General features: G+C 46.8%; 1 long non-coding RNA gene across 1 annotated transcript; it reads left to right on the forward strand.

Moving 5' to 3' along the window:
• The first annotated feature begins 179 nt into the window (after positions 1–179).
• Positions 180–26,474, forward strand: LOC123028354. The gene is made up of 4 exons (XR_006415664.1): positions 180–337; positions 1,166–1,297; positions 21,905–22,001; positions 26,295–26,474. It is a non-coding gene; the product is annotated as an uncharacterized LOC123028354 (long non-coding RNA).
• Positions 26,475–27,902: the final 1,428 nt, after the last annotated feature.

Below are 27,902 nucleotides of genomic sequence, written 5' to 3' on the forward strand. Positions count from 1 at the left end.
CATGGTTATGGAGTTTCTCCAAATGCTTCTTCCAACTCTGCTGCTTTGAAGTTTTCTCCCTCTGCTTGTATCCCTGCTCTGTGGGAGCAACAGATGTCTAGAATAATATAATATTAATAAAATAACAAAGTGAGAATCTCTTTGCTCTTATTTGCTTTTTTCACAGACAGAGACAGCCGGCAAATTTTACAAGCTCTCTGCTACATCCTTTTTGTGCATCTTTAAGAGTCAAAGTGGACTTCTAGAAGAGAAAATAATCCCATCCTACATATGTGCAGCACTGCCAGAAAACTTATCCTCTCCCCGCAGAAGTGTCATCAAGAGCCATTAATTATCTGTGAGTCTCTGAATCAATAGCAAACGTTGCAGATTCCTTGATGCCTTTAATTAATGCACGAATATGTCTGTAATAGGCTTGTCCCCCGAACAATTATTGTCTTAGCCGAAGTGCTTGAAATTAAAGAGTGCAAAGGAAGAAATACGATACTGCCAACCTCTGTCCACACGCCACCCACAGTCGAACATGCATAGCAATATATCCAAGGGAAGATACTTAATCTAGCCTTTAGTATATTATTATCTGTACATCTCATTATCTCACCAGGGGCTTTGTTCTTTGAGACAGAGAGACTACTAAAGTAAAAACTCAAGGAAGGCCTACCCTTTGCAGAGTCTTTAACTTCAATTAGGGTCTCCATCTGCATCCAAGAACAATCTTATGTGCTGGAAATGCCAAGTAGGGATGGGGAAAAATTTTGTTTGGCTTGCAAACCTCCTGAATGTTTCATTTTCAAGCCACTCTGTGCACTGAAAATCCATTACCTTTGAAACTTGTTCTTTCTTAATCTTAATTGGAGTTCAGCTAACAAAACAGTCACTCAAGAAAGAATATATTGCGGGGGGAGGACACAGGAAAAAATGCATGCATTTGTGAAAGTAACATTCACAAATATATTCTGTTAGGAAAAGGACTTGCAAAAAAGCTAACCAAAATGCATTGATTAAGAGAACTGCACACAAAAGAGTCTGCTTTTTATTAGTAGTTTTAAAAAAGCTTCTGAAGTTTGGCACAAAATGAGCATGCATTTTGGGAAATGAGAAGCTGATCTTCTCAACGTACTTTGGTTGATTGTTTATTGTATTTCTATCCTACCTTTCTCCCAAGGTGGCTCCCAGGTGTCTCCCCTCCAAGCCCAAGCCAGGCCCGGACCTGCTTAGCTCCAACATGGTGGATGCCGTGTGTGCCTCCAGACCACCCTCTAGGCCAGTACTCCCATGGTGACTTGCTTGCACTAAGGTAAGATGCAACTCATGTGCTCCATGTGGTTCTTGCCTTGAAAAGGAGTTACGAAACTGATTATACACTACCCGGATTGCTTGTGGGAGCTTAAATTTGTGATCATATAATGCCAATACTGGGATGCAGGTGGCGCAGTGGTTGAAACCGCTGTGCTGCTGGGCTGGTTGATCGAAAGGTCACCGGTTCGAATCTGCACAATGGAGTGAGTTCCCGTTGCTCCGATCCAGCTCCTGCCAACCTTGCAGTTCGAAAGCCTTCAAATGCAAGTAGATGAAAAGGTGCCTTCCGTGTACCTCGGTGTTTAGTCATGTTGACCACACGACCACCGAGACTGTCTCCGGACAAACGCTGGCTCCCTCGGCTGGGAAACGGAGATGCGCACTGTCCCCTAGAGTCAGGTATGGCTGGACTTTAATGTCAAGGGGAAACCTTTACCTTTACCTTTTTTAAATGCCAATACTGTATTGACTTCACTGTCCTGGGGTGACTTCTTTGGCCTGACTCAAACAGCTTTCTCAGAAGCTCTACATCGGGATAGGCAGACCGTTGGCCTGTGGAATCTGTGCTGTCATAGTTTCTATCAAATGAAAGTCAGGTACAAAGGGTTCAGTGGGCCGAACCACAAGAAGCCAATTACTTCCTAAGCTCCATGAGCTGAGCTGATTTGTGCACCCAAATAGAACAATGTCTACCTTGGAATACATCTACATTTCACTGCATTCTAAATCTGACTCTCAGAAATGCCCAAAACCACCTGGGCAGAGGCAATCTGTGCATATAGGCAAGGAACGCTAAGAACAAGACTTTTGCAATTGTGGTATGTATGGAAATATGGAAGGTGGGGTCACGCTGTGTTTCCTGAACGGCTGGGAATCAGAAGGTCTGGCTGATCTCCAGGAGACCACCCAAGGTCTACCAGTAGGGCAAATGCTTCAGAAGTTAAGCTGCTCTGGCCCACAGTGGCCTGTGAAATCATGGAACAGTGAGTTCTCAGTGATGACACCCAGGTAGTGAGTCTCTGTCCTGTTATCCCGCCCCATCCCAGATTCCAAAATTCCGAATTGCCCTGCAGAACGCACCTTCACATTGAGCTAAGGTGCATCTACTGAATTTGAATAGCTGAAGATTGCAAAGATGGGACTCTGTTGGCTGTGTTGAATTGCATAGGATTCCTGCCTGTGAAGGAACTGCAGGTTGGAGGATGGTAGAGCTGGTATTTCTGCGTAGCACCAAGCAGCTGTCTCTGGCCAGAAGGCAGCCTCATTCTCATTCTGCACTCAAACGACGATTGCTACAAATCTGATCTGATTTCTGGAGCCGGAAGGGAAAGAGATCCCCACCCACCGGCATCACCCCTTCCCTGTTGGTTTTATCTCTGCCTAGATATGCATCTCTTTCTCACTCCAGCTTAGGTTTTGAGATTTCCAGCAGACCCTCTCCGCTGCAGCTTGGAACTGCCTCTCCAGTATTAGAATGCAACTCAGGAGACTTGCTTTGCTTGGTACATTATCATTCCTCGTTAGAGACCCCTCTAGGGCCTGCGATATGCCTGCGCTGACTTTATAATTACAGAGTCAATTTCTAAACAGACATTTGCAAATAAGTCAATTTAAATACCGGAGATTTGCGAACAATAATTAAGCAGTAGTATCATTTTTTATTTTATTTTTAAGTGTGTGTGTGATAAACATGCACACATGCCTGTGAGAGGTTTTTTTATCCTCCCGCTTCGGTCTATGTAGTTTGCACTGGTTTGTTGAGCCAGAAAGACTTCTCAGGAAACAGCTGGAGGTGGGAGGGTTCAAAAGCTTCAGTGAAGACTGTCATAGAATAAGAGAATAGTAGAGTTGGAAGGGGCCATGAAGGCCATTGGGTCCAACCCCCTGCTCTTGCAGGACACCACGTCACACCATCCCACTCAGAGGACTGTCCAGGTTCTTTGTGAATGCCTCCAGTGTGGGAGAGCCCACCGCCTCTCCAGGCAGCTGGGTTCAATGTCGTGTTGCTCTGTCAGTGAGGGAGCTCTTGATGTCCAGGCTGAACCTGGGTTGTCGCAATTTGAATTGATTATTCCGTGTCCTGCACTCTGGCATCAGCAAGGAGAGATCTTGGCCTTCCTCTTTGGGACAGCCTTTGAGGGACTTATAGCGGGATATCATGTCACCTCTCATGTCTCCCTCCATATTCCCATGTTCTTCCAATAGAAACAGGTGACAGTGAAGCATTGGCAGAAGCTCTTGGGTATGTGCATACGTGTTCAATTCCCTTGGGAAAGTTGCAGAATTTGAACCAAGGTCAGTGGTAGAGTAGAGTCAGTGGTAGAGTGATAATTCTACTTGGGGCGGGGAGATTGCCCTTGGCTCTGGGACTGGGACGAAAAGTGATCTCCAGAAGGACTGGACTTTGGTTTGGAACATTCTTGACCATTGGACATGTTGGAAGAGGCTCCTGGGAGCCCAAACATCTGAAGAACGGTCCTATGGGGCAGAAAGGAAGGAAGCTAAGGCACCACCAGGATATGATGTACCACTTTCCTCCTGCCCTCAACACCCCCAAAAGCCATCCTCTGAGTCTGCTCAGAGAGCCAGATGCCATAGTACTTTCTGTACAAGCTGCAATGTGGGGAAACTGAGGGTGGATCCCCAGCTCTGAGGTTGGAGCTCACTTCTGGCCGCAGTCCAGGAACTTTGGGACTCTGGAGCATACGATAGGCCTCGAGATGCTTTCTAGGGGCTGCAGGATAGATCTGCTACTCCAGTTGGAGCAAAGAGTCGTTCATTCTGTGTCACACAAGGTGCAACCAAGATTTCCAAGGAAGACAGAATATGGCAAGGAAGGCATCAGCCCCTCTGTAAACTTGCCCCCCACTCTAGCAACTGGGAATTAGGGATGTGTTGCAAAGACACAGGGTGGTTCCAAGGAGCTCTCTCGACCAATAGCTCTTTAGAGAACAAAGTCAGTTGGTCAAAGACAGGAGTGGGCAAGCTGCTGGCCTCCAAGTGTTTCATACTACAACTCCCACAACCCCTGTCCATGCTATCTGTCCTGTGGTTTCATAGTTAGTCATGTCCAGATTGCGTGTTTGTGGTTGAGATTGCCTGATTAAGCTTTTAGGTGCATGAGGATCAGCTCTTCCTGAGGATGATAGGAAAGGATCATGCTCCAGCAAGGCCTCAGTGGTTTCCAGCTACCCATTCAGCTTCTCTGGGATTATACGGTGCCTCGGTGATGGCAGAAAGCCACCCTAGCTCATCTTGGTCCCAGAAAGCCTTTAATGCTGTCACCAACCTGTATCAGTTCTTCAGAACTTGACCTGAGTCCAAAAAGCCTTGGCTATTCTTTCTGTCCTTCACCTGGAAGGTGAGAATGATGGTGAGGGATGGTAGAATCCCAGAGACATGCTCAAAGGTCCTTTGGAGACCCCCTCCACTGATTGTGACATCGGCTCATGAAATGATTGGGATGAACTCAAACAAGGCCAAAACAGGAAGGGCTATTTCCTCACAGATGCACTTCTTGGCTGGCTGATCTCAATGCTGGCTTGAGAACATGTCAGGAGTGGCTCTCCATCGTTCCAGAGAAGCATGAGCTTTGTAAGCGTCCCTTATTACCCAAAACCCAGATAGAGAGAGAGAGATAAGGCAAAGGGACCATGACTCGCCTCTAAGCAGCTCCTTTACTCATTTCCTGTCTCCATATAGTTTCTCAGTGGACAGCAATTCACCAAACCCAAATCAAATATCAATAACGGTGGTGCCTCAGTGTAATTATGGGAAGTCTCTGCTCCAGCAAGTTTCTGCAGTTGTACTGGAACTTGCTTAAAGCAGTCCTTTGGGCCAGAGAGAGCATTTGGACTTGAATAGCAGTAGGCATTCGAGGTCATGTTCACAGAGTGCACTGCAGAGTAGCTTCTGTGGCGTCTCACCACAGTATGGGATGTGGTTGCTAGGCACGGGGTTCCAGAGGCACAGCAGACTTCCTGCAAACAAGCCACTCTCCTCCTCTGTCAGCTGCGTGATGGAAACAGAATCGGGGAGAAGGAGTGCAGGGCTGCTCAGGTGAAGAGAAGTGCTGGGTAGGGAGAGCCAAGCAAGGCAGCAGCTGCTGAATGGATCTCGTAAGGGAGAGGTGAGGAGCTCAACTGCTTTGTCTTCCTCACAAAAGAAGAAAAAAGCAGATCTTAAATGCTATGTAGAAATAAGTCCACAACTGAATATTGTACATTCTTACTGTATGAAGAAGGCAACATCACCACAATCTCAAGCTACATTAAATTAAGGGATGTCCCTTCTATTCATGTATTTGTGATTTTCTTAGACGGAGGAGATGGATGGGGATTCATCTGGGGGTAACAGAACTGAATGGACCTCAGTCCTTCTGCACAAACCATTCACTCCTGGTTACGCCAAGCTCTCTTAATTTTCACATTGTGGCATTATTGCTATTGTTGTTGTTCTTATTCTCATTATTAATTACATTTCTACTCTGCCTGTGGTTTAAGCTCTCTGGGCAGTTCACAACATTTAAGTCCCCCATCCAGATCTGAACCAGGCCTGATCTTGCTTAGCTTCCAAGATTAGACAGGATCAGGCGCTTCAGGCTATGCAGAAGCTTTAGGGTTGTGGTTATTACGTTGCTGCTACTCTTGAACATGCAGGAGTCAGAGTCCCTTGTAGATAATCATCTGAAGGATTATTTGTAGGGTCTGGTGTTTCTTCTGTCCAGCTGTCGTTGATGCAGTGTGGTAAGCTACGGTGTGGCATTGCACACCTTGAAACTTAGGGGTGTGTAAATGGATTGGTCTATTCAGGCAGAGCCCAAAACCACAATTCCTTGCAGGGCTTGCTGCCATAGAAGCTTTCAAATAACGCTGTTGGATCTTCCAGTCTTATGCATATTGGATGCTCTTGAGCACCGTATCAGCCTGAATGGCTTAGAAGCCCTAGTTGTTTATTCAAGACACACACGCACACATGCACATACACAGAGAGAGCAGAACAATTTTGGCTGTGATGTATTTTGAGAGCAAAGTGTAGGCCCGCTTCCATTCCGTTAAATTATGAATACTTTTTTTGATGAAATAAAAATAAATACTTTGCTTGATGAAAGTGAGAGCTTTAGTGTCAACATGGGTGTGTTAATATTAAAAGAAAAAATGCCCAGCAACCCAAGTACAAAAAAAAGAAGAAGCCAGAATCCTATCAAGTACCAAATTGCAGTTGCTATAGTGATTAACAATGGGCATCTTTCTTCAGCAGCCGGAGATGCTGATGCAGCGAAAACAAATGTTTGTGTACGGCCGAGGCAAGGACGGTGACGGATTAGGGAGAGTTGGCCTTGAGATGCAATGCAATCCAGTCCTAAATAAATCATAAATGCAGGCTGGCACACCAAAGAGCATACCAATGTGGAGAAAGACGCTCCGGGATAGCAAAGGGGAAGTTTAGCTGGGAGACTGTGCAATTCCGTATACAGCGATGTAGGAACGGGAGCCCCATGGTGTCGCTTAATCTTTGAGAGCATGCAGGACTCCCTATTCGGCTATTAACAGTTCTAAGATGCCAAATATGGATCTCCGAGCAATTCCTGAGAACAGGGTGACCTCCCCTCTTCCTAAAACTAGCATCCAGGGCCGTCCCGTGAGGCTGATGGGTAGAAGAAGCTGAACGGAGAGAAAGGAATCTTGTGAGAGTGTGGAGACAGCTTCCACACAGTGCCTTGATAGTGGGACACCCTAAATGGATGCCTTTAAAAGGGGAAGAGACCGATCATGGCTAGGGGTCATGGCACCACCTTACTCATCAGAGGCTGTTGTGCAGGCATTTCCGTTGCTTGGGAACCTGAGTACTCATCCCTGCTAGTGGTTTCCTGATGTGCAGTGGTTGGCCATTGGATGTACAGATGAAAGTGAAATTTGGCCTAGTCCAGCATGGCCAGGTTAACTTTCCATTTAGGAAGGACTGACTGCCATCTAGGAATGTAAAGATACATACAATCTGCCCTCTCTGTATTTCATGGATGGTCAGATATGCTTTCTTCCCTCGTCTGTGCATTGAGGGACACAGATTTTGGGAAAGGGGTTTAGCTTGTGAGAGAACTGAGCATTTTGATCCAGTAATTTTAATGTCTTTTTTTCAACTACGTTTCTGGACAATTATGTAATTTGTTTTAAATTGGCTGGTAAGTCCACAGAATCTTTATGCTTTAGGAAAAGCTGGTCCACAGAAGAATCTGCTAGCTGGATTCTTGTAAATACGACTGCTGGAGACTGTTGCAAATTTTTCAGACAATTTCAGTGCCAATGATCTTTCCAGTCACCATGGAGTGACTTCTACACATCTCCCACTAGCTTGCCTGGAGCACAGCATATTCTGGGAAGGAGCAGAATAATTCTGGCCTGGTTCAGGGAAAAGAAGTCCTTGAAATGCTGAAAGTAAACAAGCTCCAACTTCAGAACGTTTTACTATTTCCTTTTATATTTAATATATAATATATTTAAATATGTAGGTGTTATATCTTGGCAGATTAAAACACAGAGAGAAAGAATACAACGCAGTGCAATGCAACAAATAACACAGGGATCTCTCTCTCTCTACAAACACACACACACCATAGAAGCTGAATACTGAACTTGAAAACTAAAAATCCTTGAAAAAAGAAAGCTTAGCAAAATGTCAGTTGCAGACAAACCATCAAGGGAAAGCACAGGTGTTAAGACCTTTTCTCTTATGCCCCCAACTGCTGTGATGCCGCACCTGGAGGGGACATTAAGATTAGGGCCAGAGAGGAGAAGAAATCAGATGGAAGCCTCAAAAGGAAGCAGCACATTTTGCTCTCTGAAGAGCATACTCCAGACCTGACTGGGTGTTCCATTGCCTCCCATTTGGGACATCTGCCCTCTTTCTTTCTTCTTCCAGAGTTCCCACAGATCTAGCGTCTCCTCCCTCCATAGATGGCATCCCATCATGCCATGTAGTACTTTTCCTAATTTTGAAAGCCCTCTGCAAAACATCGGTTGAGATTTTTCTCCCTCTTTTGGCAGGTGGAGAGGGAAAAAGTGAGATGGGATCACAGAAAAGAGGGAAGGAAAGGAACAAATAGAAAATTGGGCCCGATGTTTTGTTTTGCATCTGCCCTACCTAGCAACGATAGCCCTGCCTCCTGACAAATTGACCCAACTCTCAGGAGATGTGCCCATAGTCTAGGGGCACTATTTTCATTATCGGTACCTCTCTACAAGTATAGTCTGCCTCTTTCCTTTTCTGCGGAACCCAAGCTGGCTTGCGCAGCTCCATTCCTGCTGCAGCAACGACACCGTGGGGTACATTACGCCAAGATCGAGTGGCCCAGCGTGAGCTTCATGGCCATGGCTAGAACCTGGATTTCCTGGGTCCCCAGTCCAACTCTCTGACCACCGTGCCACACCGGCTTCTGCGGAACCAATACAGTGCAGAGAGCATCCCGTTGACTTGGAAATATGGCTCTGAGGCTCACGGCATGGCTTCTTGCCAGTTCCTTCCTTAACCGAGCCAGTACGGTTGTTGTGACTTAGCCTGCATTCTGCTGTGAGCTTGTTGGAGTAAGGTCAGGATGCGACTATTATGTAATGAATCACGAAATGACAAACTCTGTGTAGTCCTTTCTTTGGACCCCACACAGCTCTCTATTAATAATGGCTCCTTTCTGCCAGAGCTGGGCTTTTACAGTTTTAGTAATTTCCATTAACAGTGGAGTTCTCCGGGGAAGATAACCTGAATTATGGGTCCTGTGTTGGGTTATAGACCGGTACAGTCTCTTCTCAGCAGGGAGCGTGGAGAGATCTCTTGTTTCCCGTTGGTCTTTCCACAACACACAGCTTCAGCCTTGATGTGGAGTGAAAAATTGAAATGCGGACAGTTCAGTCAACAGAATGTCTGTGAAATTAATGAGGCCCTTCGCTTCCAACACCTGATAATTACATCTTTCAATTAAATGAACTCTCTTGCTGTCCGGGATCTTATAAATTAACTCAAAGCAATGCGTCTCCTGCAGGCTGCCAGATCTACTGCTGGCCAAAAATTTGCATGCCGCCAACCTCTTCGAGGAAGAGCAGGGAAGCCTAGTGGACGATTTGCTTTACAGGTGATACTTACAAGCCCAGAATTAAATGACACCCCGTGCACGTTTCCCCGTGCATTACCTTGATTCCACACAGTAGCTGGTCCAAGTAAACCAGCATTAAAATGTCAGAGTAAAAGAACCTGCTGAGACTTTAATGCAAGGTTTTTATTGGAAGATCCAGCATCCCATGTTGAACTCAGATGCAAAGGTCACTAAATTTAAGCTGCAGTAGAGGGAGAGGCAGACAAGTAGTCCTTTAGCTCCTTTGAGTTCTCTTCTCTCAGAATAATTTCCTTCCCAGCTGGTCCTTATGAGACCTTTGCAATTTTAAGAACGAATAGATCAGTCTGCTTTTTTCTCCTCCCTCCTCCTCTCTCTTTCATTTTGTGTTGTGTTCTTTAGATAATGAATCCGAGGGCAAAGGCAGCCTACGTTGTGTTGAGCTGTAGGTTACACTGTTGTTGTTGTTACACTGTTGTTGTTGACCCAGAGGGTATGGCATGGGCTTCCACGGGAGGTGGTTGAGGCCTCATCGGTGAGGGTGTTCGAGGACAGGCTAGACATGCACATGGTGGGCATGTTGTGAGCGGAACTGGCTGGAGCCAGGGGTCAGACTAGATGGCCCGAGAGACCCCTTCTGACTCACTCTGTTTCTATGTTTCTATGTTTTGGCTGGAGTGTGGTAAAGAGCTTTAAATTAATACATGCATGATAAATATAGACATAAGTTTATTGTAGATTTGACATTCAACAATTGGATCTGGCAAAGGCCATTTCAGGATGTAGTAATAATAATTACAGTAAGCAAAGCATCATTTTATTGATTGAATGTGAAGGCTAACATCGCTTTGTGGCCAATAACCTTTCAAAAATAATTGAGAAAAGCAACTTCCATAGTAGTGAATGGAAAAGAGAAATGATTGAGTGGAAGGTGTGCGTAATCCTTCCCAGCCATGCAATTTCTCACGCTAAATATCCCTCCATTTGCAGTTCCACCCCACTCCTCCCATGTGGTTCCCTAGACACATTTTACAGCTCCATATGCCCTCACAAAAAAGTACAAACATTTTGAAGCCTATGGAAGGAAAAATTGCTGGAAGGAAATTTGGAAGCGTCGGTTTCAGATCTTTGCCACTTCACTAAACCTTTTTGCCTTCTAAAATTTCCCATTTCAAAAAAATATCAGCGAGTTCTTTCACATTCAGGGTGCTTGAGGAATTCAGTCTGGACAAATTCTGATACAAAATCACTTTGTTTTCACCTCATAGCATATAATCGTGCTGATTGGAGCTTAGATATTGAGCCATTTCACAGCCGTGTTGTTCCGAGCTGTTTAAATATGCCAAAAATATGCAATTAAATCCATTTTTAAAATGCAGATGTTATATCTTGAGTGAAAATGCATTTTTGAATGTTTTTAAATGTGTATTTTGAGAATGTACTTTCAAAAATCATGGCAGAATAATGAGAATGCAATGGTGTGGCATTATAGAGTGAAAGGAACTGAAGCAACATGGACTAGAAATATATTTCTAAAGCCACACACTGTGGATGTGAGACCAAAAAGAATTGGGAAGCATCTGTAGGAATTAGAGAATATTTGCCATGTGGATGAAGGAATGTTCCCTCCCCATGATTTAAACCAAACCACAATGAACGGCTGCATTCAAATACTGCACTCGCTCCAAGTCCCACCGAACACAGTTGAGTTGGTTTAAGTGAAGTAGGCGAGTGTTTTCCAACTGTGCGTTAAAAATGTTCTTGTGTTTCTCGCTGCGTCTCCCCCTGCCAGGACACAATGCCTTCACCTCTGCCTCAAACATGCTTTGCAGTAAGGCAAACAAATCCTCTGGTTGGACAGCTCTCTGCAAAGATGCCAGACAAAGTCTGAACGACGATGATCATAAAAAAATGCTGAGCCAGAGATTTAGATACATGCCAGCCTGCTATTTCAATTAAGACAATTAGCTGTGACCAAGGGCAGTTGCAAAGCCCCACTGGTGCAAAGTCTAACGCGAGCTTCGGTGTCACGGAGCAGGTTGCAACAAGCTACTGTGACAATACACGTCCTGCCAGATTAAAGCGTTCGGAAGCATCCCAACACGGTCCCTGCTGACCTTCCTGACATCTCTCCCTTACACATCTCCCTCATGTTCTCGCAATTTCTCATTAATGGGCCCCATGTTGGGGGCTCAAAGGGGACAGGGTGCCTTTCGAGGCTCTGACTCCTGTCCCAATCTCCTTCTCCCTCTTTGGCATGTCAACCTCTCCCCAGGGGATCCCGAAGGCCTTTTCCTGCCTGGATCCTTCCTGCAATTTGGCTTCTGTGTTGTCATCCCCATCGGATGAAAACAGGCAAGCAGGCAAAAGGAGAATCTGGTTTTCCCTGTCTCTGACTTGTTTCACGGGGGCAGAGAAGAACACGGGCCTGGTGTGAGTTTATATGATCATTTGAAATGGGAAAAAAACTGCTATAAATTGGAGCTTTCAAGCTAATGTGTCCTCAGTGTACTTTAAAGTGCTCAATGATGCAGCACATGGCATTGCATGCAGAAGGGTCTGGCTTCCGTCTCTGGAACCTCCAGGAAGGGCTGGTGAAACCTCCCATACAGAACCGTGGAGAGACACTGCCTGCTAGCATAACCCAGAGGCAGGCAGCCTGGTTCTTTCCAGATGTTTGGGCCATCGCCCCCAGAAACCCTAGCCATCCTGGCCAACAGCCAAGCATTGCAGGGGATCATAACATCTGGAGAACATCTGCCTGAGTGTCTGTTTGGGGACACTTGTGCACATCCTTCTGTTTCAAAGTTGTGTAACCCCCATGCATGTTCACACTTTGGCCTTTGGGGAGAAACGTGCATTTTTTGTTGGTGATTTTTGAGGGATTTGTTTGGATGGTGATTTGGGGGAGGGGAATCTAGTAAATTTGCATCAAATTCCCGAAAGACGAAAAGAAAAGAGTCTGCAAATCCACAGAAACTGTGAGACCTGGGAAAAGCCACTCTGCTGCAGAATGTATGGTTGGACCCTTAGAAGTCCAAGCTGGTTTAAACCTACTGTGGATTTCTCCAGCATTCCCACCTGCAGAAAGAAAGAAGGGCAGCATGAACACCTGTTCTCAGGTAAGAGGGAAAAAGAGGGCTCTCAAAGGCTCTCTTCCTTTTGAGCATCCTCAAAGCAACCGCTTGGCTACCTGGGAGGCAGCATCTTCCTGCGTTCCCGCGCTATGTGCTTATGTCCCTGTGTCCTCAGTCGGCTGTGTGTGCCGGGATTCTGCTTACAAGAACTCCAACAGGGTGCTTGCAGTCGTGCCTGGTGGCTCCAACTTGTATCCACTCCCGATTTCAGTCTGCGCTTCAGCAGAGCCCTCTACAGTGCCAGAGCTAGTCTGGGGATATGGCTCAGCACCATGGACAGCTCCTGGAAGCCCAAGGAGATTAAACTGCCTGGCCATGGACATCGGAACCACCAAGTTCCAGGGGTTGCTGTCTTGCTCCGATCCTCATGATAGCCCTCCCAGCAGGCCTCCCGTGGCCAACCAGCCCAAGGACATGTCACAGATTAGAATGTTCTCCCCAGCTACCTTTGTTCATTTGGAGCAAAAGCAGCAATTAGCGCAAGTCCTTGGTCCCGCGTATTCATCTCTCCGACTCCGCTTCCTATATTCAAAGTATTCCCTCGTCTCCCCTTTGAGGTCTTTCATCTTCGCATGTGTGTCTGCACGTAGAGACACCCGTACAAGAGAGAAGGTGGCAAAGGAGTTATGTATTCCATTTTAAGCCCTAGCTATAGATAATGATTTATATGAGGGCACAAGGTTGTTCAATTTCTCATTATGAAAGTGACAAATCGGCTGATGCATTTTAAATTATTATTTTTTTAATGGCAGCAATCCCTCCGTGGCCCCTTCCATAGTGTGCTTTGGTCGCCGCTAAAATATTAAGATGGTGAGGGAGAGGAAAAGAGATCCCTTGGTGGCTTCAAGGAGGGATGACGACACTCACACAAAATCATATAAATTAACCGTCCCTGGGAAGGCAGGGCTGGAGATGTCATTCAAGAAGTGTCCTACAGACACTCTGTTCTCCAAAGATGCATCTCCCCAGCCATGCTGAGGAAGAGTCCAGAGGGGACACACCAATGACCAAAGTCTTCCACTTTACCATGATACCAACCAACCATTCAATGACCTCAACGTTCAATTTTGGGGATGCGACTGCTAAACATTCGAATGGAGCCGTTTTCCAAACCCATCTATCATTTGCCCTTGATAATGGAGGTGGGATTCGTGTTCATAAATCTGGCTTCTGTGATTCAGATGAGATATCAGTGGATGAAGGGTCAGAATCAAGGCCGGCATATCCACTGCCAAGAGGCTTTGGAAAAAGAAGAAGTCCATCCCTAGAGATGTGAGAGAAATCTGTTTTGGGGGTTAGAATCCATGGATCAGCTCCCTGGACTGCAGGCCCCTTTGATGTGGCTGTGAATCTGCATTCTTGGTACATGTGTCCAGGGTTTGTCCAGTCCCTGCCAAGTATCAAGCCCTGCCCAAATGCAACTCAAACAGTATGGAGAAGAACCTCAGAGTATAACCTCAGGGTCTGGCTAGATAAACAAGGGAGGAAATATTCCATCAGGAAGCATGGCCTCACACAGCCTCTCTATACAACACACATCATGAGCATTGGATTTGCTGGCCACTGGCTTCCAAGTAGGATTTGACCCATTCTTGGGGAAAGAGGAAGACAGGTGTCGTGGAAGCTCCTTGTCATGGAAGCTCCATAGCTGAAACCAGCCTCCCTCGGCATGGGCAGCAACTTAGCTTGTCAAGATGACCTTCTAATGAGCTGGCTGGAGGTGACGAGTTGGTCAGTGTGGGATGTAGGGTCCTAAAAAGGATGGACTTATGGTTTCATGCACCTGGGAGGACACGTCTCATGTTTGTAAGTCTCCCATCATGCAGCTCAAACCCAGCTGAAAGAACTGGGTGGGTTCTGAGAGGACCTGCTCATCCTTACCTGCTTTCATTGTGCTTGGGGTTTTTCATGATGGATGGATGGATGAATCACACATTCACAAACCCACCACAGCGATGTCTTTTATTTGCATCTTATCTTTTCTACTTTCTCCCTCAAACTTCCGAGACCTTCTTTGCTACATATACGCACACTCCCTCAGGAAGCTACTTAATTATTTCCTGACTTCCACTCATCTATCTCATGCTTTGAGAATCTCTCCCTGGTCCTCCCTGCAGGGACTTGATTCTCCGCATGACCCCCCCCAAGAAAAAAGAAGAGCTGCAAAGATGTTCTCTGTCAAAGGACTGAATGGTTATTTCTTTAATTTCTACGGTTTCTTCACTACTTCATCTGCACTTGGGCTGAGAATAGAAACATCTCTTGACTTTATCTAAAGCATTGTCAATTAAATGCCTTTTTAATTGTCCGTCTATCCCAACTTCCCCTGCTAAGCTGCAAGCAGCTGCTGCTCTCCCTCTCCAGTTCTGTTCCTCCACATCTCTGCTAACTTTGCAAAGGTGATCAAGACGAAAAGGAAAGGGCAAAGGAGACAAAGCAAAGACTCACAAAACTTTGGGAAAATACACTGAATGTGCATTTCAAATGAGTGGTGTGCAACTTAACAAGAACTAATCTGTACTGCCTTGGAGCAACGGAATACTAAATTCCTATTGACAGCATTGTTATTGTAGCGTATAATAACAATGCTTCCCAGATTGGCCTGTGTTGGTGGGAAGTTTTGTTTTCCATGTGGCCTTTGACCAATTTCATCCAGACCACAGCATCAGCAGAAGGGTGGCCTGCACCTGGAATCCTTCCACCAGTGGCCACTGCCCTGGGTGACTTTCCACATGGGAATGAACGTTGTGTGAGAGTGTGTTGGGTGACGCTAGTTGGAAATGCACAGAGCACCTCTGATAGGATGGAAAGGGTTCAGAGGAGGACCACAAGGCTGATCCAGGGACTGGAAATAAAGCCCTGTGAGGAGGGAGTGAAAGAACTGGACCTGCTTTAATAAGAGAAGAGAAGAGAAGAGAAGAGAAGAGAAGAGATATGATAACCCTCTACAAGTTCTTGAAAGGCTGTCACACAGAGAAGGTCCAAAAGTGCAGGACATGGAACAATGGGCTCAATTTACAGGAAGGCATGTTCTAGCTGAACATCAGGAAGAACTTCCTAACAGTTAGAGAAGGACAGCAATGGAAACCATGACCAAGGAACGCTGTGGGCTCTTCCATGCTAGAGGCACCCAAGATGCAACTGGACAGCCACCTGAGAGGGATGTCCAGCACTGAACAGGTTGTTGGACCTGAAGGTCTTCTGTCCCCTTCCATCTCTAGTATTCTATGAAAATGAACCTGAGTCAACATTCACTACCACAAGCAGCCCGGTCAAGCATGGGCAATCATAGCTGTAACTGCCTGTGGTGACATCCCCTCTCCAGGGAGTGATTCCTGGCCACTGTGGCAACACCCATCCTCCTGAGAAAGCAGACAGAATTGGTGAGAGTCTGGTGGCCTCCCCAAAGCTGGCAAGGCACATACAAGGCATTGTCATGAAAAGCAGAGCCCTATAGAAAGGCACCCGATGAGAAGCCTGAGTCACCACCATCTCCATTATCCTCTCAAAGCGTGTGATTTTTAGCTCCCCGAATCGCAGGTGCTCTTGGCAGCCCAGCACGGACCAAGCAATGGTTAAAACCGGCTTCTTCTCAGGAACACAGTCTCAGGTGGGATTGGAAAGCATGTGAAGGCAAGACTGAGCCCAGCATCCTTTTGGCTGTGACATGTGCCCCCACAAACATCTCCCATCTCTTCAGCAGATGAGGAGAGGCATTAATTGGGGACTGGTGCAGCTAGCAACTGTGCTGGATCAGCTGCTAAATTGTGGCTTGTGGCGATGTCTTAACCACTTGCATGGAGCCACTTCAAGAGTAAACCCCAATGAACCTTTTTGTCATTCAGACCAGGGAGGAGGCATCCCCCCCACCCTGTCTGGCAGGATCCCTCGGTCTTCCCTTGCTCTTCTCCTGAAGTCCATCAGCTTCAATTAAGGCCTCATTAAAGCCCCTCAAACTGTCATGATGGCTTTGGAATGCAGAGTGGCGTGTGAGAAACCCAGAAGCTCCGCTCCTGTCAGAAGCAAGAGTGCGGGGTCCCTGCTGTGACCTCCATTTACAAGACTCACTTACTGTTGCAATAGCATCAGTGTCTTGGACAAATTAGTTTAGAAACCCCAGCTGTTTAAAGGCAGGCTTCTTGCTGGGAGAACAACGTAGGCTGGGTTGCCAAATGTTTCCTTAATCTCGGCATCTGTAATGATCAAATGTTGTCGCTCAACCTCTCTGCTTGGAAGGTGTCTCTGGTCATCCCTTACCTGTTTGCAGTGCCTTGAGGCTCTGGCCAAAGGTCTCCTCAACTCCTCCCTCCGCCTTATAATCAGGGGTCCCATCTTTCCTATAGAAAGCTGGGGCTCCAGAATGAGTCTGCAGAAAAAGACCCCCCCCCCGCCAATGTAGCAGAGCTACATTTGAAATAAATTGGGCAGTACACATTCACCCTCTAAAGACCCCTCCCCACACTCCCCAGTAAGACCATTAGAAGCAGCACTGAAAATGGTTTGTGTCATGAGCTAGGCATCCCCTCCCGAACCAGACAGGCACTTCACCGATTACTAAAAGATTCTTTATTCCATACAACAACAGTGTAACCACAACCTTGAAACACACACTCCAGGTGGAAAGTTGACTCCTCGCTTTGCCCCTATTTCCCCCAGCTTTGTTTATGCACCCTTTGGGGGTGGTCTCTGGAGGGGGGCACACTCTGGAAGCGGGCATGACACTCTTCCCATTGAGCCCCTCCTCGGTCCAGTCGGTGGGTGTGTAGAGGGGCCTGCACGTCATCTCCTGGGGTGTCAAGCTCTCCCGAGAACCCCTCCCCAGCCTGTTCTCCGCCGGCTCCTTTCCCACCATCAGGAGTGGAAGGGGGCTCAGCTGCTGGCCACGAAGTGCTTTGATCCAGAGCTGGCTCGGGTCGGCTCGGCTCACCGGGAGAAGTTGAGCACCTGGGTCTCACTACTCTCAACAACTCCCATTTCAGAGTGAGACCTCTGAGCCACGGCTGGGTCAGCGGTCCTCTCTCACTCCTCCGAGTCTGAGCCGCCATTCCCACCAAAGCCTGCCTGTCTTTGTGTGTCTGCGTCTGTGCACACGTGCACAGGGTCTTCGGGGTTCTGCTTTCCCCCAGGTTTTTAGAGGTAAATGTTTCTCTCATAGACCCACTTAACTGGGAACAAAATGCATGGAACCCCCCGAGCCTCAATTTTGAGCAGGCATGTCCAGGAGTGCTCTGGAAATCTCTTTGTGAGGGCAATGTGGGCAGAAGGCACAGACCGCAGCTCGGTGGTAGAACACCTGTTTTTCGTGCAGAAGGTCCTGATCCTTGGCATCTCAGACAGGGTTCGGAAAATTCCTGGCTGGAAGCCCAGAGAGTCCCTGCTGCCAATCGGTGCTGACAAAGGTAGCCTAGGTGGACCGAGGGTCTGGCATGTTAGCAGGCAGATCCCTGTGTTCCTCGCTCTTGATTCATTGGCTGTAGATTGCAAAGGCTTTCCAAGTCCCAGTCATTTAAGCATAGCAGTAACAGCAAGACAACCTTTGCCTCCTGAATTAGGAATGAAGGAAGGTTAGGATAATCCCAGATGGATGTTTGTGTGAAAAGGCTGTGAACTCAGTTCAGTTCTGTTCCTGAAAATGAATTCTGCAGCTCAGATTGGGCTCAAAGGCCCTTGAAACTTTGAGTCTATGCATTTTGCACCTGTCTTTGGTTGGAGGTTATGGAGGTCCAGCTAAAGTGACCACCAGAACGGCATTTATAACACAGAGGTGGCAAGACTGAAGTCTGCCCACCTCTGCCCTAGCACGTGGTCTCCAACATTTTTGGGTTGGTTGGGCACATCTGAAATTCTGAACAAGTGATGTAGATACTTGAGCAAAATGGCTGCTGTGGGAGGAGCTTGCACTTCCATAAAATGGCTGCCATGGTGGGCATAGCTGAGCACAGAACACGCATTGCTGGGAAAGCAAACTGGAGGGACTGAAGAACCTCAAGTATGTAGCTTGCAAATTTATCCAGGCTTAACTTGAGTTTTGTTTTTAGTAATGCTTCACAAGTGCAAAACCTGTTAAGTGAGCATTTAAATATGAATGGAAGTAATTTATCTCTCTTTGGAGCTCCCAAATCCAGGTTGATGTATGGATGAGAGAAGTTTAGAAGCACCCTTACTGATCAGATAGATGGTTTCTATAAGCAGAAAGCCCCTCAGAGATCAACTCTGCACCCCCAAAGCTCTTGCTGGGAGGTGGTAGAAAGATGTAGAGGGAGCAAGCTGTGGACCATGGACTCTGCCTTGAAACCTTGAATCTAGCTCACTACCTTGAAATGTGGTGGAAAATGCATTCTTGTTGCTGGTATTGAAAGAAAGTTCAGCTTACGGATGCAGTTGGCTTTGTACATGGAATAGAAAGAGATGCTTTCTTTTCCTTTGACTTGGAAAGGGCTTGGAAAGCTTCACAAGTCACATGGGAAGACAAGTGGGAGGGGTCCAAATATTTTTCTGTGCCCTCATTGTCTACTGGAGATATCACCTGCCTTTTTCCCATACTTAAAGAGAAGAGACTGCCTCAGAAACGCTAGCAGGGACTTTCGAGGGACTTTCTGAGCAGGGCCAGCTTTTTCCATCCCCTCCGCTCTCCTCAGTATGGAGCTTTTAAGGCTGTCAACAGTAGCATTTTACATCCCCTCTTCCTGTGAGCTCCCCTGGTAGTTGCTTTCCCTTTTCTCCACTTTTGAGGTAATCTCCCTGGAACTCAAGTGTCTGAACATTATAGTGTGATATTTATATACTCCGGGTATTTTTTGCAGCATGTGGCTGTGTGGTCCCTTCTTGAGTATCAGAGGGGATAGCTTCTGTTTGGTAGACTTTTCATTAAAATGAACTCAGATGTATTTCCCCCACTTTTTCAAGTGCGATGGAAAAGAGAAAGCTGGTGTGCAGGTTCCTAGGAGTCTAAATGGGGCTGCAGGAGGGAGGGGTGAGCTTGCAAAATCTCTCCCATCCCCTGCTATAGCTATGACACTTTACTTTTTGATCTGCCATAAAATGGGCTTCAGCTCCTTATCCACCAGTGGGCATCCTTCCCTGGCAAATCTGCATGCCTCCTGAAGCAAAAACGTCACACGTCACACCTTAGCAGTGTGGGCAAAATAAGTTGCACTGGAGAGATAGGTAGTTTTTGATTTGTTTAGTTGCAAAGTCATGCTCGACCCATCACAACCGCATGGACAACATTCCTCCACCATCCCCCAGAGTCCACCCAAGCCCACACCCTCCGCCCCAGTAACTCCAGCCAGCCACTCCACCCTCTGCCGTCCCCTTCTCCTTTTGCCGTCAATCATTCCTAGCATCAGGGTCTTCTCCAGTGAGTCCTTCCTTCTCATTAGGTGGCCAAAGTATTTGAGTTTCATCTTCAGGATCTGGCCTTCAAAAGAGCAGTCAGGGTTGACATTAAAGTCCAGTCATGCATGACTCCAGGGGGCGGTGCTCATCTCCATTTCCTAGCCAAGGGAGCCAGCGCTTGTCCACAGACAGTCTCCGTGGTCGTGTGGGTGGCATGACTAAACACCGTGGTGCACGGAACGCTGTTACCTGCCCACCGAAGTGGTACCTTTTCATCTACTTGCATTTGAAGGCTTTCAAACTGCAAGGCTGGCAGGAGCTGGGACAGAGTACTGGAGCTCAGCCCTTTGTGCAGATTCGAACTGGCGACCTTTCGATCAGCCAGCCCAGCAGCACCGCGGTTTCAACCACTGTGCCACCTGCAGTTGACTCCCTCTGGCCACACTAAAACAGCTTCTGGATTTTTCTTACAGTCAACATGGCTGCTGCCATTTTATAAATAAATCAATATATGTGAGAAATAGCTCTGTCTTTACTAAGAGCAGTCAGCTTGGCTCAGGAGAAAGACAGACCCTCCACACACACACACACACACACACACACACACACACACAGTCTCTCTCTCTCTCTCTCTCTCTCTCTCTCTCTCTCTCTCTCTCTCTCTCTCTCTCACTCTCTCTCTCTCTAAATCACATCATTTGACTAATGAAGAGCATGTCTGAAAAATGACCCAAGTGAGGCTGTAACACCCTCGGGGATGGAGAGATGCATCTGCCCTGCAGGGAAGGTCAAGCAGCACTTTGGTTCCCTGCCCCTAACCCCATCCAAGCTCTAATTGCCTGCCAAACAGATTTAATAGGAAACGCACGTACATATGGCAGGGATGCGTTGAGGCAAAGCAGCTCACACCACCGTGCTCAGAAGATGAATGATGCGGCTGACACGGGGATGTCTCTCACAAGCTGTCCCCTCGTATATTGAGCCCCGACCTAAGCCAAGCGGGAGCGCCAAGGAGGCAGATGGAAGCTTGGCATCATGATGAAAGCCCCCGCTATCTGTTCTAATGAATTGCCCACCCTGCAGATTAAATATTGCAATAGTCAGTCCCATTTCCACACCATTGGTAATCTTAGCCTTATTTACTGCACACGCGAGAAGCTGCGTCTTCTCCTCTAGCATTTGGCATGTCAGCTCGGGCAGAAATATAAGACAGTGAAGAGGGAGGTGGCTTTAAACGGATCGGAAGCAGCTGGAAGGAAAACTGTGGGATGCCTGCTCCCGCGACACCAAATCGGTCCAGTTCCTCGCAACAGCAGGGACACCCAGAAACACATAGAAGCATAGAAACAGAGCGAGTCAGAAGGGGCCTCCCGGGCCATCTAGTCTGACCTCCGGCTCCAGCCAGCTCCGCTCACGACATGCCCACCATGTGCATGTCCAGCCTGTCTTTGAACACCCGCACCGATGGGGCCTCAACCACCTCTCGTGGAAGCCCATTCCACATGAGGAAAGCTCAGGCAGGAGTGTAGCATGTAGAAAGGTGTGCATGAACGTGTTGGTGTGTGTGTGTGTGGGGGGGCTTTTTAGAGTAAAAGAAATGGGCAACCATGGCTCACCTCGTGAGCGGAGCCAGCTGGAGCCGGGGGTCAGACTAGATGGCCCGGGAGGCTCCTTCTGACTCGCTCCGTTTCTATGTTTCTTCTCTCCCCTCCTTCCAACTTGGAAAGTGTGTTTCTCCCACCCAAACTTACTTCTAGTATTTAGGAGAAAAGTGCTAGAGTGAGACAATGGGGGTAGGGTTGCAAGTCATGCATGGGGGCGTAATTTAGCTGTCCCCCCCCCATTTTGTTCTAAAAACCAGGATTGCTCTTTCGTATGTGACTGGGGCAGGCAGACCAAGGTTTATTCCAGTTTTTTTAAACTAAAGTTCATTCATGGGCTTTTGTCATGTGTGTAGAAGGTTCCAGGTAGGGGTTCCATCAAGCTCCCTTGTATCCCACATTCCAGGTGCTATGTCTTTCATTTCTAGGTGAGCAGGCGATATGAAGCCCCATGTCTGAAACTCTGGAAAGCTTGTTCCTGTCAGAGGAGAAAAGCTTGTGTGAAACAGTTTGGTCCAGTCTAAGGTAGTCTCCTGTATTTGATTTTTTAAAATTAAAGCCCATGGGTTGTCCAGGCTGTTGGCCAACCAATGGAAATGACCATGATGGAATTACGTTTTCTTCAGTTCTGAACCTTTGGATACCTTATAGGAATCACTCTTCTGACTAATCTACTACCTGACACCCTACCTAATGGGCATTGACATTCCTGAATCTTGGGCAAAAGTCTTTCTCGGTCCTGTTGTCTAAGATGTGTTCCCAGCAGAAAGATCAGAAGAGCTGTGTGATGCCCACCTGTCCCACCATCAGGTGGGGCTGAGTTGAATGTAAATGTGGAAATGTAGAAGCCTTGGATAAGAGTTAGGGTGCCTAGGTGTTCTCCTTGACAGAGAACAGAGCTTTGCTTGACGAGCCCTCAGGGGCCAGATCTCCATGTGAAGGCTACCCAGTTGAGATCTGCTGTAAAATCAGAGGATACTGAAGAGGGGAAGCTGTGGCCTTTGGTTTGCTCACCAGCATTTAGCACCTGGATAAAAAACTCTGGATAGGCCAGGCAGTGAGTTGCCCTCACTCCAGAAAGGATGTAAGAAACTAGAAAAGATCATCAAGTGTAAGGAAATTCCTCTGGAGACCAAGGCCAAGTTCATTCACGCTATTGCAAACCCAATAGATGGGTGGGAATGGTGGACAGTGAGAAAGCTGACAGGAAATAAATACAAGCATCCAAAACATGGTGCTGGGGGAGAACTTGGCAAATACCCTGAAACAACAGAAAATCAACTGAATGGGTCCTGGATCAAACCAAGCCCGAGCTTCCCCTAGAAGCACAAATGGCAAAATTGAGGCTGTCGCACTTTGGACACATCATGAGAAGACAAGACTCCCTGGAAGACCATCAAGACCCTAAACGGCTTGGGACCTGGATACCTAAAGGAACACCTTCGTCCCTATTTGCCCTCCTGCCCCCTGAGATTGGCAGCAGAAGCCCTCCTATGGGAACCCTCGTGAAAGATATTAGGAGGGTGAGTACCTGGAGGAGGGCCTTCTCTGCGGTGGTGCCCTGACTATGGAATGCGCTCCCCAGAGAGGTCCGCCTGGCGCCGTCGTTATTTGTTTTTCGGCACCAGGTTAAGGCCTTTTTATTTCATCAATATTTTAATAAGTTTTAATATGGTATTTTTAATATTATATTTTTAACTGCAGCCAGAGTGGGTCGATTTGTTTATGTTGTTGATACTTCGTTATAATTTATTTATATTGATATTTGTATTTTATTTCTGTAAGCCATCCTGAGGCTTTTGCAATAGGACAGCATATAAATACCACAAATAAAAAATAAATAAATAAATCATACTGGGGAAACTCGAAGGCAGAAATAAAAGACAACCAAAATAAAAGATGGATGAACCCCATAAAGGAAGCCAGAACCTTGAATTTAGAAGAGTTGAGTGGGGCTGTTGTAGACAGAACATTTTGGAGGGCTTCCATTAATAGGGTCTCCATAGTTTGGGAATGACCTGATGACACATAACAAGAGCAATGCGATGAAGTACATCCGCTGACTTCCAATCCCAATTCAAAGTCTTGGTGTTTAAAGTCTGGAATTAATTAGGACTGGAGTACCTAAAGGAACAGCTTATGTGTTTTGCATTATATTGCATTTTGTTCTTTTAAATATTTCTAGTGTATTTTTGTTTTATTTTTAACTCTTGAGCAATTAGTTCTTTACTTTCTTGTAGTTCACCCAGAGAACTTAATTGGACAAGATGAAAAATTTCATATATGAAAAAAACAATAGCAATGATTTCTAAACTTCTGCACCTATATACATATTCAAATCTATGTATGCAAGCATTATATGCGCTCCTATCATGTCTTCTCTCCTGTTTTGTTATATATTTATTCTTCCTTTGGTGATGGAAAAATAGCCATCCTAGTAAGACGTATACGGCAGCTGTTCTCAAACTGGTGACCTCTAGAAGTTTTGGACTTCAATACCCATCAGCTTCAAATATCATTACTCCTTGGGGATGCTGGGAATTGCAGCTCAGGGTTTTAGGAGGTCAACAGGCTGTGGTGGACCACTTGGTAGACCCGTCCTCTGTCTGATTCTGGGAACCCATCACAAGAGCTTTCAGAGCAGGTATCCTTCCATCCCTTGCTTGGAGACTGCCACTGAAGTTCATGAACTTCTCCTGCATCTCCACCGGTGATCTCCTACCTTGCCAGCTCAATGCCTAGAGGAAGTGCATGCCAGGTTCCCAATTCATTATGGTTCTTTGAACCCAGGCCACCGATGCCAAAGTCTCCTCTCCAGTGGGCCAAATTAACAACCTCACAAAATAGCATCACCCAGACCCTCTCCATCTGGGCTGCCCCCCTCGGTCTCCAGAGTGAATTTCGATATTGTGGCGATTTAAATTCAGCCGCCCCAGGGTTCTGAACTTTTGTCCGTCTGGGTAATAATATCCCATTGCTAAAATGTAATTTATGTGTGCATCATTTGCATTATTGAACAGCTGTTACCCTCTCCTAACTGCTTGCCTGCCATATTGCCTGGATAATAATATCTAATCCATATTAATTATAAATACACAAATTGTCTCCAAAATAAGGCATGGATGGTGAGCCACGCAAACCAGAGAGTGCCAGGAAATGTTAAAATTAAGCCTGACAATTAAGCTTCCTGCTGGTGTGTCATGAATAGAAAGAAAGAAAGAAGGGAGGGAGGAAAGAAAAAAAGACGCGTGGGGAGGGGAATTTGAGCGAGGCAAGCCAAGGAGGGCAATGGAGAGCTAATCGCTTGCAGCTACTGTCATTACCCCTCAGGCTAAAATTTCAGTGTGTCTCTCTCACGCTACGTGGGGCAGGACTTGCTGTGAGATAGACGTTCCCTTGGAGAGAAGGGATTCAGTCCAGACCGGGGAGGGCAGTCTTCTTCTGGGCTGGTACATGACCTCCCAGCGCACTTGGGGCAGTATGGCTCAGGGCCGTGTTCCTCACTTCTCCAATTCTCTTCCCGCCATCCTGATGTTCTGGGACAGGTAAAATGAAGAGGGAAAGGATGGACTATTTAGGTAACAGTGAGTGCTGAAGAAACATGTCCCCTCACCCACATCTTTCTACGGTATTGACACAAATAGTCCTTGATGTTCAACAGGCAAAAATAGGAATGCAGAATATTAGTGGAAACACTGCACCAACACCGAAGATCCCTCCCACACATCCCTGGGACCTGTCATCTCTTTGCTGCGTGCTGTATTAAAACGTGCCTTTTGCTTAGCCTCTTCCGTGCCCTGGCACGCCAATATTTCCTAATATTTTCATCTCCGTCTCCTCCTCCTCCTCCTCCTCCTCTTCTGTCTCTTGACCACTCCTCTATTTCCAATATTCGAGGAATGAGTGCCAACTCTTATTTAGACAAGACACCCTCCAGGATTGTTAGCAGGGTCAGGAGAACACCGAGGCTTGCAAGAAGTTTTTAGTGGGTGGGGAGGGTCTGTGGAAGGGGAACGCTCAGCATGGGCCAGTGGGGGGCACTCATGCGCAGTGATTGTGGAATGCTGAGTGAATATCAGGGGGAGTTGGGGGAGGATCAGAAAATCAGAGGGGCTTGGGGAGGGATGATTGTGGAATTCTGCACAGGAGGGTATGAGGATGCAGTTTCCGGTCGTTATTTATATATGCCAGGTTCTCCCTTCACACCTATTTGTCCACAGGGAATCTGAACATGAGCATGATTTGTGAGATTATGTTTCGGAGCTGCAACGCAAAGCTATGCAGTAAATTGTACTGCCTGCATAGATGAGAGTGTGTGCTGAGGTGGGGGCATAAGCAAGGGCAGAAGGGAAATTTGCGCACCGGCACACCTGCAAATTGCGTTATAACAAGATTTTCCTGCCGGAAGCGGTGCACTGATTTCTTAGAAACAAGAATCAGGTTTGCTTATTTTGGGGGTGAACCGGAACACTGGCTCATATCTATTTCCGAAAGAGAAATGACCTATTTGGCATCTGCACTTCCATCCTGAACATATTTTCATTTAAGTAAGTCACACTGATGTTGATGAAGTTAGCTCTCAAGTGAGCACATGCAGGGCCTGGGCTGTATTCTGGTCTCTGGTTTATGATCTGATGAGCCCTTGTGTCTGTAAAGTGCATTTCATACACTCAGTCAGAGCCATCCAGGAACAGGGAAGGAATGGCGCCTGATGGTGTGCTCCTTTTTGGAAAGACGCTTGCCCACTTCCACACAAGGAGAGAAAGAGATTGTCCCCCGAAAAATGTATTTAATGTGTGTGTGTGTTTCTCGCAATAGGTCTGATTTTGTCTGAGTCTGATCTCCAAGGTGGCTCATGCTATAAAAGCAACAGAAAAACCGTACAGGCTCCTGCAGAAGATAAATATATCAGATTAGCAAGAGACCAAGAGCATCCCTGCACAAGATCAGCCCAAGTAGAGCAGCTACTTTCGCTGGACAAGCCCGTTCTTTACCTGCTGAAAGGTAAGTCCAAAGGACTGCATGAAGGAGTCTCCAGGGGACACTGGGAAAGGGGTAAGGCTAATGTCTGTGTGGACCCTTCCCAGAATCCCCCACTCCAGTTTGGGACTGCAGGCTATGCCAGCTCGCTGGATTAAGCAACCCTTCTCCTTTCCCACGATGCCCTGACCCATTGGAGGCATTGTGGGACGTGAGGATGCTGGCTTGCCACAGCCTCCCAAGGAGCCTTCGGGGCTCCCTGATAGAGAAGGGGGGCCTACCAGGGGGCGGTGGCTTCTGGCATTGGCTGGGGTGCAAGGACCACCTCCTGTGCCAGAAGACATGGGAACTGGTCCTTGCCCTCCTCAGCGGCTTAGGCCCCAGTTATCTTAGGAAGAACCTGCACCCACGTGTGCCCACCTGGCCTTTGAGATCTACACAGGGGGCCCTCCTGTGTGTGCCATCCCTTGGGGGGGTGGCCACTGGGGGCGGACCTTTCCTGCAGCCGCTCCCCATATCTGGAATGCTCTCCCCAAGGAAAGAGCCAGTGTGGTGTCGTGGTGAAGAGCATGGGACTGGGACTCAGGCGATCTGGGTTCGCGTCCCCGCTCAGCCATGGAGCCAACTGGGTGACTTTGGGCCAGTCACAGACTCTCAGCCCAACCTACCTCACTGGGTTGTTGTTGTGGGGATAAGACAGAGGAGGAGAGTGATGTAAGCTGCCTTGAGCCCTTTGTAGGAAAAAGGCAGGATATAAATCGAAAAATAAATAAGTAAATAAAAATAAATTTGCCTGGCACCTTCCTTACATTATTTTCGGCGGCAGGTGAAAACCTTCCTTTAAACAAAAAACATTTTAATAACTAATTGCCAGAGACCTTTGTTTTGTATGTTTTACTGTATTTTACTGTTGTTTTTAATGTATTATGATTTTTATTATGTTTTTATTGTGCTTTTATCTCCTATTGTGAGCTGCCCAGAGGTGCTGTGGCACAATGAGGTGGAATACACATTTTAAATGAACAAATAAATTAATAAATAAGACAGTCCTTGAGTTGAGAGTGCAAGGCAGGTCCCAAAATAGGAACTTTTAGAAAGGCCAACATTCAGTCCTGCAATATCAATTTAAAATATATTTCAAAGTCCACTTTCTTTCTGCGAGGGTGGCATGCAAAGATTTTTTTTTACTGATGCTGCTGTTATGAATAATTCAATAAGTGAAGGAAAAACGGCATCACCCTCTAAACATAAGATCCCCTGTAACTTTTGAAGTGAGCGTCTTTGAGAATTTGCAGAGTCCTTTGCTCTCAAAAGGGGGCTGCCAAGAAGAACTCAGCAATTCCAGAACAGGAGGGCTAATTTATAGACCGACTAGTGTAGAACTGGGGGAATTGTGTGGTTGAAGGTATGTGAACAGGGAGGGGGGTACCCATTGCAAATTTCAGG

Source organism: Varanus komodoensis, unplaced genomic scaffold, assembly GCF_004798865.1.
Source record: "Varanus komodoensis strain SLA01 unplaced genomic scaffold, ASM479886v1 scaffold36, whole genome shotgun sequence".
In the NCBI taxonomy this organism is placed as follows: domain Eukaryota; kingdom Metazoa; phylum Chordata; class Lepidosauria; order Squamata; family Varanidae; genus Varanus; species Varanus komodoensis.